The sequence below is a fragment of the Rhinoderma darwinii genome, chromosome 3 (genome assembly GCF_050947455.1).
Source record: "Rhinoderma darwinii isolate aRhiDar2 chromosome 3, aRhiDar2.hap1, whole genome shotgun sequence".
Lineage (NCBI taxonomy): Eukaryota > Metazoa > Chordata > Amphibia > Anura > Rhinodermatidae > Rhinoderma > Rhinoderma darwinii.
This window is the reverse complement of record NC_134689.1, coordinates 180,668,932-180,682,992: the sequence shown is the minus strand read 5'-3', so window position 1 is coordinate 180,682,992 and position 14,061 is coordinate 180,668,932. Positions and strand designations below refer to the sequence as shown.

Sequence of the window (14,061 nt, the reverse complement as noted above, 5' to 3'; positions counted from 1 at the left end):
ATACACTACTACGATTTCACCAGTTTGTACCCCTATGTCAACAAAACTAAGCAGTATCCTGTCGGCCATCCAGTCATCATTTATGATAATTTTAAGCATTTTGACACGTACTTTGGCATTGCTAGAGTAAAAGTATGTCCGCCGCGCGGTTTATATTTTCCGGTCCTGCCTGTTAAAATGAATAACAAGCTCCTGTTCCCCTTGTGCCGTACTTGTGCTACTAATGAACTGACGACTTCTTGCATACACACGGATGATGAGCGGTCACTGACCGGTACTTGGTGCACTATTGAAATTCAAAAGGCATTAAAGAAAGGTTACACGCTTTGTGAAATTTTTGAAATTTGGCACTTTGAAGCATCGACAACTAAATTGTTTGAATCTTACATTAAAGTACATCTCAGGGATAAACAGGAGGCTTCAGGTTTTCCCTCATGGTGTACAGATGATGTAAAAAAAGACCAATACATTAATGCATTTGAAGTAAAGGAGGGCATTAGACTGCGTAAAGAAAAAATAGAGGTTAATCCGGCAAAAAGACAGATTGCAAAACTGTTTCTAAACTCTTTGTGGGGAAAATTTGGTCAAGTTTCTAATTTACTAAACACAAGTATTGTGACAAACCCTGATGTACTTTTTGCCTACACATTTTTGCCACAATACGAGGTGTCTTCATTGGATTTTTTAGATGATGAGACAGCAATGATCAGTTGGAAGAACGCACAAGCTTGTCCTAGCTTGGCGCGTAATACAAATGTTTTCATTGCTTGCTTTACGACCGCTTATGCCCGCCTAGAGTTGTACAATGTTTTGGACGCCCTGCAAGAGAGATGTCTCTACCATGATACTGACTCTGTTATTTTTGTCAGCAAAAAGGATGACTGGAATCCGCCGTTGGGTGATTATCTAGGTGACCTGACTAGTGAACTGCCTAACAACACCTACATTACAGAATATGTATCTGCAGGCCCCAAGAGTTACGGATACAAATTAACGACTGGTAAGACGACTCTAAAAGTGAAAGGCATAACCCTGAACGCCGCCAATGTGGAGCTCATTAACTTTGACAGCTTAAAAGAGCTAGTGTTGGACTATCCTTTACACCCTGACCCCGAGGAACAAAAAAAAATTGTGGTTCGTCAGACGGGCATTGTCAGAAATAAACGGCATTGGCAGATAGAGACACGACCTTTGCAGAAAACACAGAAATTTGTATACACTAAACGTATTTTCAAATCCGACTTTACCACTATACCTTTTGGTTATTGAGTTTTTATTGTAATGGATGTAAGACTACAACATCCATTTTCATGCATACTGTCTGGCCCCTCTAATTCAGGTAAGAGCTATTTTGTTATGCAACTTTTACACAACGAAAGAGCGGCATTGTCGCATAGACCTGATAACATCGTATGGTTTTATTCTTGCTGGCAGCCTTTGTATGACAATTTATTACGTACAATACCCAATATTCACTTTAGGGAGGGGCTGCCACAATCTTTTAACGATGATGATTTGTTTCCGCCTAGTAAAGTTAATTTAACAATTGTTGATGACCTGATGGACGTTGCCGGCGATAGCTCTGAGCTTGAAAAAGCATTCACCAAGTATGTGCACCACAGAAACCTCAGCATCATGTACCTAGTACAGAATATATTTTGTCAAGGTAAAAGCAGTCGCACAATTAATTTAAACACAAAGTATATGGTTCTTTTTAAAAACCCCAGGGACAAACTACAAATAACAACTTTAGCCCGCCAAATGTACCCTGGAAAGTCACAGTTCTTTTTAGAGGCTTTTGAAGACGCGACCCATAAATCCTACGGTTATTTACTGGTGGATTTAAGGGCTGCAACTCCTGATGAGTACCGTTTAAGAACAGGTCTCTTCCCGCCTGACACGCCCTCTTTATACGTTTATAAAGGCAAATCTAAAAGGCGCTGACTTTCTGGGATATATTCATTCGTGTAAGATCCTTTAAAGGCTGTAGGTATGTCTGAGCGGATACGTCGCAATTGGCAGAGCTTAAAAGCTCTAATGAGCGCAGCGCCGCATCAAAGAAAGACTATTTTGTGCGGGGCTTCGAATGATTTGGTAACTGCTATATGCGAAATAGCTCTCAATGTGCTAAAAGGCAAAATACACTTAAAACCCCGTCATGTAGGTATTCTCAAAAAGTGGCGTAATGTTATAAAAACCCTAAGCAACAGGAAATGCTCAATTGCCAAGCGTAAGCGCCTTGTGAAGCAGTCGGGCGGTTTTATTGGCTCCCTGCTGGGTTTTGCTATACCTCTGTTGACTGGACTTCTGACTAACCGATAATGGAATATGCAGAGAAAATGTACATGGTTCCTAAACACGATTTGGAGCGTTTACAGAGAAATTCTCTCAATAACGACGAAAAACATATTTCGTTTACACAAAGACTCGATTCAGAAATTTCTGAGATACTTCAAAAAAGCAATTTATCAGAAGATGAAAAGATCAAGCGGTATTCAACTGTGCTCCAGAAATACTTGTTGCATGCTAAGCAACTTAAGCAGGAAAAGACGAGCTTAACTCTTTTAATGCCTCCTGAAGTATCTGACCCAACAATGCCACCGCCTTTACAATCTCCCCCGTTGAAATCTTTGGACATCGCCGACCCTGTGATTAGTGAGATTATTAGCTCTGTAAACGACCGCTATAAGAAAAATACTACATTGTTACTCAGTAAAATGTCACAAGCCAAGCAGACTACATCCTGGAATGACAAAGGTGAATTTGTTTATAAAGGCAGTGTTATACCAGGCTCTAATATACTGGACTTAATCCGCACTGTTACACAGAACCGTAACATTACCGCAAGCAAAGCACCTGCCGGTTGGAACACTTTTCTGGGTTCCATGGCGGAGTTAAATGTGCCATCTACAATTGTTGTTAATGCCTCTACTAGACAGCGTCTGGACCATTTAAAAATGCTTAACAATATGTCTGATAATTCGCCCGTGACTGAGACCTTAACACTTCAGAAAAGACAGTCTACACCCCTCAATGTTTCTTTAGGATCCCCAAGTTTATCTGGACTCCCAGGTCGGTCACTGTCAAGAAGACGCTTTGATAGGTTATTGCCTGTTGTAAATTGGTTAACCATATAAATGCATAGTTGTGGCTTTCGACGGCTCCTGTCATTGTCTCGCTGCAAATATTTGTTGTTCCTGTGTATTTTGATCTGTACGTTTATTTGTTCTGTAAATATTATGTAAATGCGTCTTTTTATAAAAATGACATTATTTGCCTTACATATATTATGTCCACCTTTTCAACTGTAGTATGCCTTTGTTTTTATAAAATAAACTAATGTATGTTGAAATATACGTCTGCTTTTTATTTGGTTTTGACATTACCTTCATGGTTGACTACGTCAGTTGTACATTGGCTTCGCAATGTTAGCTACGCCTGAACTAAAATTCCATCTGAATCATCTCCTTAATACACGTCTTCATATTATTCTATAGCCACATTATCCATCCTATACCAGGGTGGCCGAGCGGTCTAAGGCGTTGGACATAAAAATCCAATCGGCGTAAAAGCCGTCGTGGGTTCGAATCCCACCCCAGGTAAACTTTTAAACATTGTTTTATTATTTTTTTACAGTAAATTTACCCAGCAATTTTATGTGTTTATACAAAAAGAACAAAATGAGCTTTTATTCAAATAATTTGTGAATAACGTATTCAGATATAACCCTGGTCATGCCTTGGTTACAGCGAGCACCAATCACAATCATTATTCAAAATGTAACCCGGTCATGCGCACAGTTATACTTATAGTTTCAGAAAACCGCAGAAAACATGTTCGGACGCTTTCCAGGCATGTCAGGGCATGTTTCTGTTCAATGAACACGCCCACAACTCGGTACGCACCAATCACAACACGGCTTCAGTGCCCACCAATCACATTCATTCTATGGGAATGAACACGCCCACAATTCCGTATGCACCAATCACCGCATGGCTTCAGCGCGCACCAATCACAATCCTTCTAAGTACGCGTCATATGATGCTGTTCCGGAAGAGGCGGGGTTCACCCACCGGAACCGGAGGGGTGTGGTCTATGGTACACCGGTTCCGGAAGAGGCGTGTCACTGAACCGGAAGCGTGTCACTGAACCGGAAGGGCGTGGTCTGGGGGACCATCAGTTCCGGAAGAGGCGTGGCCCTGAACCGGAAGGGCGTGGTCTGGGTACACCCCGGAACCGGAAGGGCGTGTACCGGAACCGGAAGGGCGTGGCCAGTCACCGGCCTATAGGGCGTGTCAATGTTAGCCACGCCCTAGGTGTGTCCCTAAAGGGGCGTGTCGACGCCCCTAAAGGGGCGTGCCGTTGTCAGCCACACCCTAGCCACGCCCCGAAAGGGTGTGTCAACGCCCCTAAAGGGGCGTGTCACCGGCAATCACGGCATAAACACGCCCCTAAAGGGGCGTGACAACGTTAGACACACCCCAAACACGCCCCTAAAGGGGCGTGACAACGTTAGACACACCCCAAACACGCCCCTAAAGGGGCGTGACAACGTTAGCCACGCCCTAACCACGCCCATAAAGGGGCGTGTCACCTGTCAAAACTAGTTTGACGACTTATGTAGCTCTATACTACTGAACTTATATGCGGAGCAATTTATCGCAGCTAATCCGCAGTCATTTTATGCCAAGCCAAACAGGTGGCATCCTGTTAATGCAGCGGAAATGCTTAAATTCTGGGAGTTTCTGCTAAACATGGGTATAACAAAAAAAAACACAGTGAGATCATATTGGTCAACAGTCGTGTTGCACCATACACCCATGTACCACACTGCAATGTCCAGGGGAAGGTTTGACGCAATTATAAAATTTTTGCACTATAATAATAACCTGCAGTGCCCACCCCCAAATGACCCCGACCGCCTTTATAAAATACGGCCTGTGATAATACATTTTACCCCAAAATTTTGTGAAATATACACCCATGGAAAAGAGATCGCGAATGATGAATCCCTCGTTCATTTTAAGGGCCGGCTAAAATTAAAACAATACCTCCCTAATAAAAGAGCCAGATACGGCATAAAAATATATAAGTTATGTGAGTCTGAAACTGCCTACACATATACATTCAGAATTTATGAGGACAAAGATTGAGCCCCCAGACTGCCCTCCTGTCCTAGGTACAAGTGGAAAAATTGTTTGGGATCTCTTGCACCCCCTGCTAGACCAAGGCTACCACTTGTACAATTTTTACACCAGTGTTCCACTTTTTAAATGTTGACCGTAAAAAAAACTGTAGCCTGTGGAACAGTACGGAAAAATCAGAGAGGCCTCCCAAAGACCCTCCTAGGCCAAAGGCTACAAATTGGCGAGAGCAGGGCATTGTGTAGTGACTGGGTGCTTTTCTTAAAGTATAGAGACAAGAAAGATGTCCATATGCTCACAACGATACACAATGAGATAAGCACTCTCGCCCCCGTGCGAGGAAGATCTGCTGAGACCCCAGAGCCTGTTTGTATACAGGCGTTTAATTAATACATGGGAGGGGTCGATCTTTCCGACCACATGATTAAGCCCTATAATGCTATGAGGATATCTAGGACCTGGTATAAAAATATTAGTTATTCATCTAGTCCAGGTAGCGATGTATAACTCGTACATTTTGTACAGATCTGCCGCCCAATGTAGTAGATACCTGGAGTACCAGGAAAACATAATTAAAAAATGTATTTTTGAGAGCAGCGAGGAAGAAGCAGAATCTTCAGCGTCAGTCAGTGAAGCGTCAAGCATAGTTCGAGGGCAACATTTTCCAGCAGAGATGCCCCTCCACACAAAAAAAGTTACTGGCGCAAAAAAGATGTAGTGTGTGCTACAAACGAGGAATCCGTAAAGATTCTCGTTATCAATGTGACACATGCCCCTCCAAACCTGGCCTTTGTATAAAAGATTGCTTTAAAACCTTCCACTCCTCTTTAGATTATTAATTTTGTTAATTTATTCAATCTTTCACATTTATTCACTGCCACATTTGCCACTTTTTATTTTATTAATTTATCCTTATTCCACTTGCTTTATTGCCCCATTACAAACTTGAACATAAAATAACTAAACAAAACTAAAAATTCTCATTATACCACTAGATGAATAAAACATATGGAATATTTCTGTACTACAGAAAAAAGGCGGAACCGACATTTGTTTCTCTATTGTTACCAACCTCAAAAAAATGTAACTGACACATCTGAAAAAAAATAACAATTGTTACTCTCTACAACCTCATACATTTCTGCCAACTCCTTGTGCTTTAAAAATTCTTATTACACCCCTAGATGAATACCTTCAGAAGTGAATATTTATCATATATCTTGATAAATTGAGGTTTTTATATTTTTGCCTGTTTGCCTGTTATTATGACCATATTCTGCCATTTTCAGCTGTTATATTTATTCTCATAACTGGTGATATGGGAATCCTGCGTTTTTTTGTTTTTTTTTGGAGGATATCAAGCTGTTCACGATCAATACAGTATGGACTCTAGATGGTTTTATTCTGTTTCTTCACTGACCTCTTAAAACCGACAAAACTTCTAGTAAGGGCAGATACAGACGGACGTTGCGTTTTTGCGCGCGCAAACAACGCAGCATTTTGCGCGCGCAAAAACCATTTGACAGCTGCGTGTGTCATCCGTGTATGATGCGCGGCTGCGTGATTTTCGCGCAGCCGCCATCATAGAGATGAGGCTAGTCGACGCCCGTCACTGTCCAAGGTAATGAAAGAGCTAACTCTTTCAGCACCCTCGACAGTGAATGCCGAACACAATATCGAAAAACCTGTTGAAAAAAAAGAAAAAGTTCGTACTTACCGAGAACTTCCCGGCCGTTGCCTTGGTGACGCGTCCTTGGTGACGCGCCTCTCGACATCGGGCCCCACCTCCCTGGATGACGCGCAAGTCCATGTGACCGCTGCAGCCTGTGCTTGGCCTGTGATTGGCTGGAGCTGTCACTTGGACTGAATTATCATCCCGGGAGGTCAGACTGGAGGAAGAAGCCGGGAGTTATCGGTAAGTCAGAACTTCGGTTTTTTTTCTACAGGTTCATGTATATTGGGATCGGAAGTCACTGTCCATGGTGCTGAAACAGTTTAACTCTTTCAGCACCATGGACAGTGACTATCTCCTGACGTCGCGTACCGATAATTTTTTTGCCGGGTTCGGCCAAAACGAGTTTGGCCAAACCCGGTGAAGTTCGGTTCGCTTGTCCGGCTTCGCTCATCGCAAAGACACTCCGTTTGGATGTTCGGAAACAGAAAAGCACGTGGTGCTTTTCTGTTTACATTCATCCTTTTGACAGCTGGTGCGCTGTTTCAGTCGGTTCGCACGGAAGTGCTTCCGTGCAACCTGCGTGGTTTTCACCCACCCATTGACTTCAATGGGTGCGTGATGCACGAAATACGCAGAGTTATTGAACCTGTCGCGCTTTTTGCGCAGCAGACAAACGCTGCGCAAAAAGCACGGACTGTCTGTACTGCCCCATAGAGTTGTATTGGTCCATGCGTGCCGCGCAAAACCCACGGACTGCCTGCACGGCCCTATAGAGTAATATAGGTGCGTACAACATGCGTGGAAAGCACGCGCGTCGCACGCGCGTATATTACACTCGTGTAAACAGTGCTGCACCTGCCATGAGGTCAGGTGACCCGACAGCCTCAGGCGGCACCACCTACCTAAACTTGGGGGTCGGCATTTGCAGCCCGGGACGGACTGGACCGGGGGGAGGGGCCATGCAGACGCACATAGCAGACGTGCCGAACGTCTGTAACACTCCTCCTCCTCTCTGACGCTGCACACCGCACATACAGCCAGAGAGGAGCAAGTCGAGCGACGAGAAGCACGAGGTAAGTTCCTGCCTTGCTGGGACCAGGACCCGTGACGTGAGTATACTGCAAGGGGGGGTCTGGGCATTTTACCGACAGCAAAGGGCTCTATGGGTCTGAAATAATCCACCCCATAGAGCCCTCACATCACTATAATGTAAGGATTAGTGTGGGTGGGGGAGCGTCTGAGCGTCTGACTGTCTGACTTACTGCAGAGAGCTCTATAGGGGGGATTCTGCCCCCCCCCCCTTTAGAGCAGTCAGTCAGATACTCAGACCCCCCTAACCTTTCAGTATAGTAACTAGTCAGGGCTCTATGGTGGGGGGATAATTCCCCCCTATAGAGCCCTCAGCTGTCAGTAAAATGCCCAGACCCCCCCCCTTGCAGTATACTCCTGGCAGGGGCAGGAAGCTGAGCGCAGTATAAGGGCTTTGTAGCTTTCCTGTGCTTAATTAGCGTGGGAAAGCTACAAGCGGGGCTGTGAATGGTGAGTCTCACAGTCACTCCCAGTGCACACCGCATGCGGCAGCTGCGGCAGCCAGTCTGACTGTGAGTCTCTGACCAGTCACCACCCACACGCAGCAGACACACGATAGACTGATAAACCCTCAACTACTACAGTTTCACAAGCATTGACTGCGTTGGCTTCTATAGTGTAGTGGTCAGCTTGTTTGCCTTACATATGGAAGGTTGCTGGTTCAAAGCCCAGCTGGGTTTTTTTTTTTAACAATATCTTACTTGTATTGGGCTTTGTTCACACTAGCATTAATATACGTTTACCTCTCTTCCGTCAGAGGAAGAGAGGTTCGATAAGTTAAACGGAAAGCAACGGCTCCATTAGAATTACCATTGCTTTCAATGGTAATTCTTTTGTATCAGTTGCTTTCCGTTTGTCTCCGTTCGCTAGGTTTCCGTTCACTTGAACGGAAATAAAAGTTCTGCAAACTGCACTTTTGTTTCCTTTAAAAAAACGGAAACTTAGCGAACGGAGACAAACAGAAAGCAACTGATACAAAAGAATTACCATTGATAGCAATGGTAATTCTAATGGAACCGTTGCTTTCCGTTTAACGTATCGATCCTCTCTTCCTCTGATGGAAGAGAGGTAAACGTATATTAATGCTAGTGTGAAAGAAGCCTTAGGGCCTGTTCACATCAGCGTTGGCTTTCCATTCTGGGGTTACATAGTTACATAGTTACATAGTTACATAGTTACATAGTTAGTACGGCTGAAAAAAGACACATGTCCATCAAGTTCAACCAAGGGAAGGGAAAAGGGAAGGAAAAATTTCTACACATAGGAGCTAATATTTTTTTGTTCTAGGAAATTATCTAACCCTTTTTTAAAGCCATCTACTGTCCCTGCTGTGACCAGCTCCTGCGGTAGGCTATTCCATAAATTCACCGTTCTTACTGTAAAGAAGCCTTGTCGCCTCTGCAGCTTGAACCTTTTTTTCTCTAGACGGAGGGAGTGCCCCCTTGTTTTTTGAGGGGGTTTTACAAGGAACAGGATTTCACCATATTTTTTGTATGTGCCATTAAAATATTTATAGAAGTTAATCATGTCCCCCCTTAGTCGTCTTTTTTCAAGGCTAAATAGGTTTAATTCTTTCAATCTTTCCTCATAACTTAAATTCTCCATGCCCCTTATTAGCTTCGTTGCTCTTCTTTGTATTTTTTCCAACTCCAGGGCATCCTTTCTATGAACTGGAGCCCAGAACTGAACTGCATATTCTAGATGAGGCCTCACTAATGCTTTGTAAAGTGGCATTATTACATCCCTGTCCCGTGAGTCCATGCCTCTTTTAATACACGACAATATCCTGCTGGCCTTTGAAGCAGCTGATTGACACTGCATGCTGTTATTGAGTTTATGATTTACAAGTACACCCAGATCCTTCTCAACAAGTGATTCCGCCAATGTAGCGCCCCCTAGGACATATGATGCATGCAGGTTGTTGGTACCCAGATGCATAACTTTACATTTATCTACATTAAACTTCATCTGCCAAGTGGACGCCCAAACACTTAGTTTGTTTAAATCTGCCTGTAATTCATGAACATCTTCCATAGTCTGAACTATATTACATAGCTTGGTGTCATCTGCAAAAATAGAAATAGTGCTATTAATCCCTTCCTCTATATCATTAATAAATAAGTTGAATAATAGTGGTCCCAGCACTGAACCCTGGGGTACACCACTTATAACCGGTGACCATTCAGAGAAGGAATCATTGACCACAACTCTCTGGATACGGTCCTTGAGCCAATTCTCAATCCAATTACAAACTATATTTTCTAAACCTATAGTCCTTAATTTACCCATTAGGCGTCTATGGGGGACAGTGTCAAATGCCTTTGCAAAGTCCAAAAACACTAAATCCGCAGCGGCCCCTCTGTCTAGACTTCTGCTCACCTCTTCATAAAAACAGATTAGGTTAGTTTGACAACTTCTGTCCTTAGTAAAACCGTGCTGGCTGTCACTTATAATGCTATTTATTGTCACATAATCCTGTATATAGTCCCTCAATAGCCCCTCAAACATTTTCCCCACGATGGATGTTAAGCTTACTGGTCTATAATTACCCGGGGAAGACCTAGAGCCCTTTTTGAAAATAGACAGAAAACGATTATGACCCTGGGCAGTCAGCAGGTACAATATATATAGACAATAGGAGGAATGCCTGCAGGCAAACAAAACCCTTTTTCCTGACCACCCAAATATTCATAGAAATAAACTAGCAATTTTTATTAGGCTACGTATAGCAATTAACAGACCACATATATGTTAGTTTAAAATTATCACTGTCATAAGCCGAAGTGAATGTGTAAGTAGCCAGCTGGAAGAGCTCGGCACAACATTCAAACAGTCAGAGTAAGTACTGACTGATAACAGCAAGTCAGTTTGCGAGGCAAAGAAAGCCACACTTCAATAAGTCAGACAATAAATTCGGCTAAGACAGGTATTAAAAACAGTTAAAGCCCCCCCGACATGTTTCGCTACTTAGTAGCGTCCTCAGGGGTACACGGGGCTAATGGCGACGCGGCAAAAAAACAGATCCTCATATGGAGACATGGAGTGACGTGGATGGAGGTGTGTAGAAAGATCACCAATGAGACAGGGCAAGACGTAACCCCCATCGGAGGAAACAATCCAGCCAATGGGGATAGCAGTAACAAGAGACCAAGGGGAAGCGTCGGGCAACGCAGGCGCACTGTCAGTATGGCCCGATTCGTTCATAGGGGATGCGCATGCGCAATGACAGACAACAGGGACTTAGAAAAAGAATAAGAGAAACAGAAGTGTGACAGGTCGGCGCAAGCGCCGTACCTGTCAGTTCGGACTTAGTGCCGAAGCACTATCAACATTGACATATTAGTCCAGGGTAGAGACGCGCATGCGCAATAAGGCATGACACGGACTTAAAAGAATAATGGAACAGACAAAAACAAAAGTATGACAGATAGTGCATGTCAGTGCAGAGGGGACGCGCATGAGCAATGACGAATACCGGGAACTTAGAGAAGAGATATATAAAACACAACGTATAAGACAGGTCGGCGGTCGCTCCGTAACTATCAGTTGTGACTCAATGCAGGGACCAGAAGTGTTTACCCTGTCATGGAGCAGCAATAGGTGCACGGTTATAACTGGACTAACGGTCCAAATCGGCACAGCTTCATAGTACATCAAGACAGGTCCAGTGGAGTATACTGTCAGGCAGAATATTAAAGAAGGCATCTGAGATGCCAGTCCGATCAGATACACTAGGGATAGCTATCCCCCATCATCAAGGGAACCCAACACATGTCTATAGAAATGCAGTTATCCGTAATAGGCACACTCAAATCCCCATCAGAACAAATGCAGTTCCAAGAAATTAATAGATCCTAAATACATGAATGGATTTTAGATAAAGCAGTGCCTACATAATAATACCGGTCGCATATTAAAAACACATATAAGGTCATAAATGATAATTAAATAATTAAATTAGACCATGATATGTAGAAATAGAGCCGCTCCATTAAGAGAGGCCGTATCCCACAAAAAAATGAGGCGATTTACAAGGTCAAAAGCCAACTAATCGTACAAAAGTACGGCAATACAGACAATACAAAAAATCGAGACACCCATACAGAACCCAGAGGGAAATGCCGGACACATCAAAGAAAGGCACTATAGGTGAAACCCTCATTCAGTCCCTGAGGGGTCATGGTGCCAAGACGGTGAATCCAACGCGCTTCTTCCTGTAGGAGTTTGCGGTCCAAATTGCCAGCCCTAGGTCCCAATTTTAGTTGTACAATGCCCCAAAATTGGAGCACCTTGGGGTTATCGGGATGAAACCTGTGCATGTGTCTAGAGAGAGTGGTATCCTCCTTGAGGTTGATGGTACTCAGATGTCTAGATACTCTCCTCCTCAGTTCCTGCAGAGTCTTACCGACATATAGTTTCGGACAGGGGCATTTGGCTAGATAGATAATCCCGCTACTTTGGCAGGTAAGAAACTGTTTAATATGATATAGTCTATTATCTAAAGGGTTAGTGAAACTTCTAACCCTAGGCATCAGAGGACAGAAAGAACACCTGCCACAGGGATGGAAGCCAGTGACAGGTGATTTCAGCCAAGTGGATGATGTATTAAGAGAAGTAGGGGAATAATGACTATGCACCAAAAAATCACGAAGATTTTTGCCCCTACGATAAGTAATGGCAGGGTTGGCAGGGATGACCTCTATTATTCCGTAAAGCTACGGCCACCAACAGTTTCCTGCACTGGAATAGCCATCACCCCCCTGCCCTTAAGAGAGGGATACCCATCGGCCAATATCTACGAGCCAAACGCAACTGTTCTGATGAGTCCTCTTTTCAGAGAGAGTGCGATGGTCTTTACTACAAATTCTTGGCACGGGGGTACCCCAAAAAGTGGCTTCATAGGGCTTATGCCAGGGCTAGGGCTTCGCATAGATCTGATCTTCTTTCTGATAGAAGTGCTGTATCAGCAGTGCCATCATCGTCCAATGCCATCCGCTGCATTGGCACTTTCGACGTATGCTCTTCCCAGGTAGTTGGTGTTCTAAAGAAACATTGGTCTATTCTCACTGCTGACCCCGATCTAATAGAGGTCATCCCTGCCAACCCTGCCATTACTTATCGTAGGGGCAAAAATCTTCGTGATTTTTTGGTGCATAGTCATTATTCCCCTACTTCTCTTAATACATCATCCACTTGGCTGAAATCACCTGTCACTGGCTTCCATCCCTGTGGCAGGTGTTCTTTCTGTCCTCTGATGCCTAGGGTTAGAAGTTTCACTAACCCTTTAGATAATAGACTATATCATATTAAACAGTTTCTTAACTGCCAAAGTAGCGGGATTATCTATCTAGCCAAATGCCCCTGTCCGAAACTATATGTCGGTAAGACTCTGCAGGAACTGAGGAGGAGAGTATCTAGACATCTGAGTACCATCAACCTCAAGGAGGATACCACTCTCTCTAGACACATGCACAGGTTTCATCCCGATAACCCCAAGGTGCTCCAATTTTGGGGCATTGTACAACTAAAATTGGGACCTAGGGCTGGCAATTTGGACCGCAAACTCCTACAGGAAGAAGCGCGTTGGATTCACCGTCTTGGCACCATGACCCCTCAGGGACTGAATGAGGGTTTCACCTATAGTGCCTTTCTTTGATGTGTCCGGCATTTCCCTCTGGGTTCTGTATGGGTGTCTCGATTTTTTGTATTGTCTGTATTGCCGTACTTTTGTACGATTAGTTGGCTTTTGACCTTGTAAATCGCCTCATTTTTTTGTGGGATACGGCCTCTCTTAATGGAGCGGCTCTATTTCTACATATCATGGTCTAATTTAATTATTTAATTATCATTTATGACCTTATATGTGTTTTTAATGTGCGACCGGTATTATTATGTAGGCACTGCTTTATCTAAAATCCATTCATGTATTTAGGATCTATTAATTTCTTGGAACTGCATTTGTTCTGATGGGGATTTGAGTGTGCCTATTACGGATAACTGCATTTCTATAGACATGTGTTGGGTTCCCTTGATGATGGGGGATAGCTATCCCTAGTGTATCTGATCGGACTGGCATCTCAGATGCCTTCTTTAATATTCTGCCTGACAGTATACTCCACTGGACCTGTCTTGATGTACTATGAAGCTGTGCCG

At 43.7% G+C, this 14,061-nt stretch overlaps 1 non-coding gene across 1 annotated transcript; it reads left to right on the top strand.

Moving 5' to 3' along the window:
• The first annotated feature begins 3,515 nt into the window (after positions 1–3,515).
• Positions 3,516–3,602, top strand: TRNAL-UAA (transfer RNA leucine (anticodon UAA)). Its single transcript has one exon. It is a non-coding gene; the product is annotated as a tRNA-Leu (tRNA).
• Positions 3,603–14,061: the final 10,459 nt, after the last annotated feature.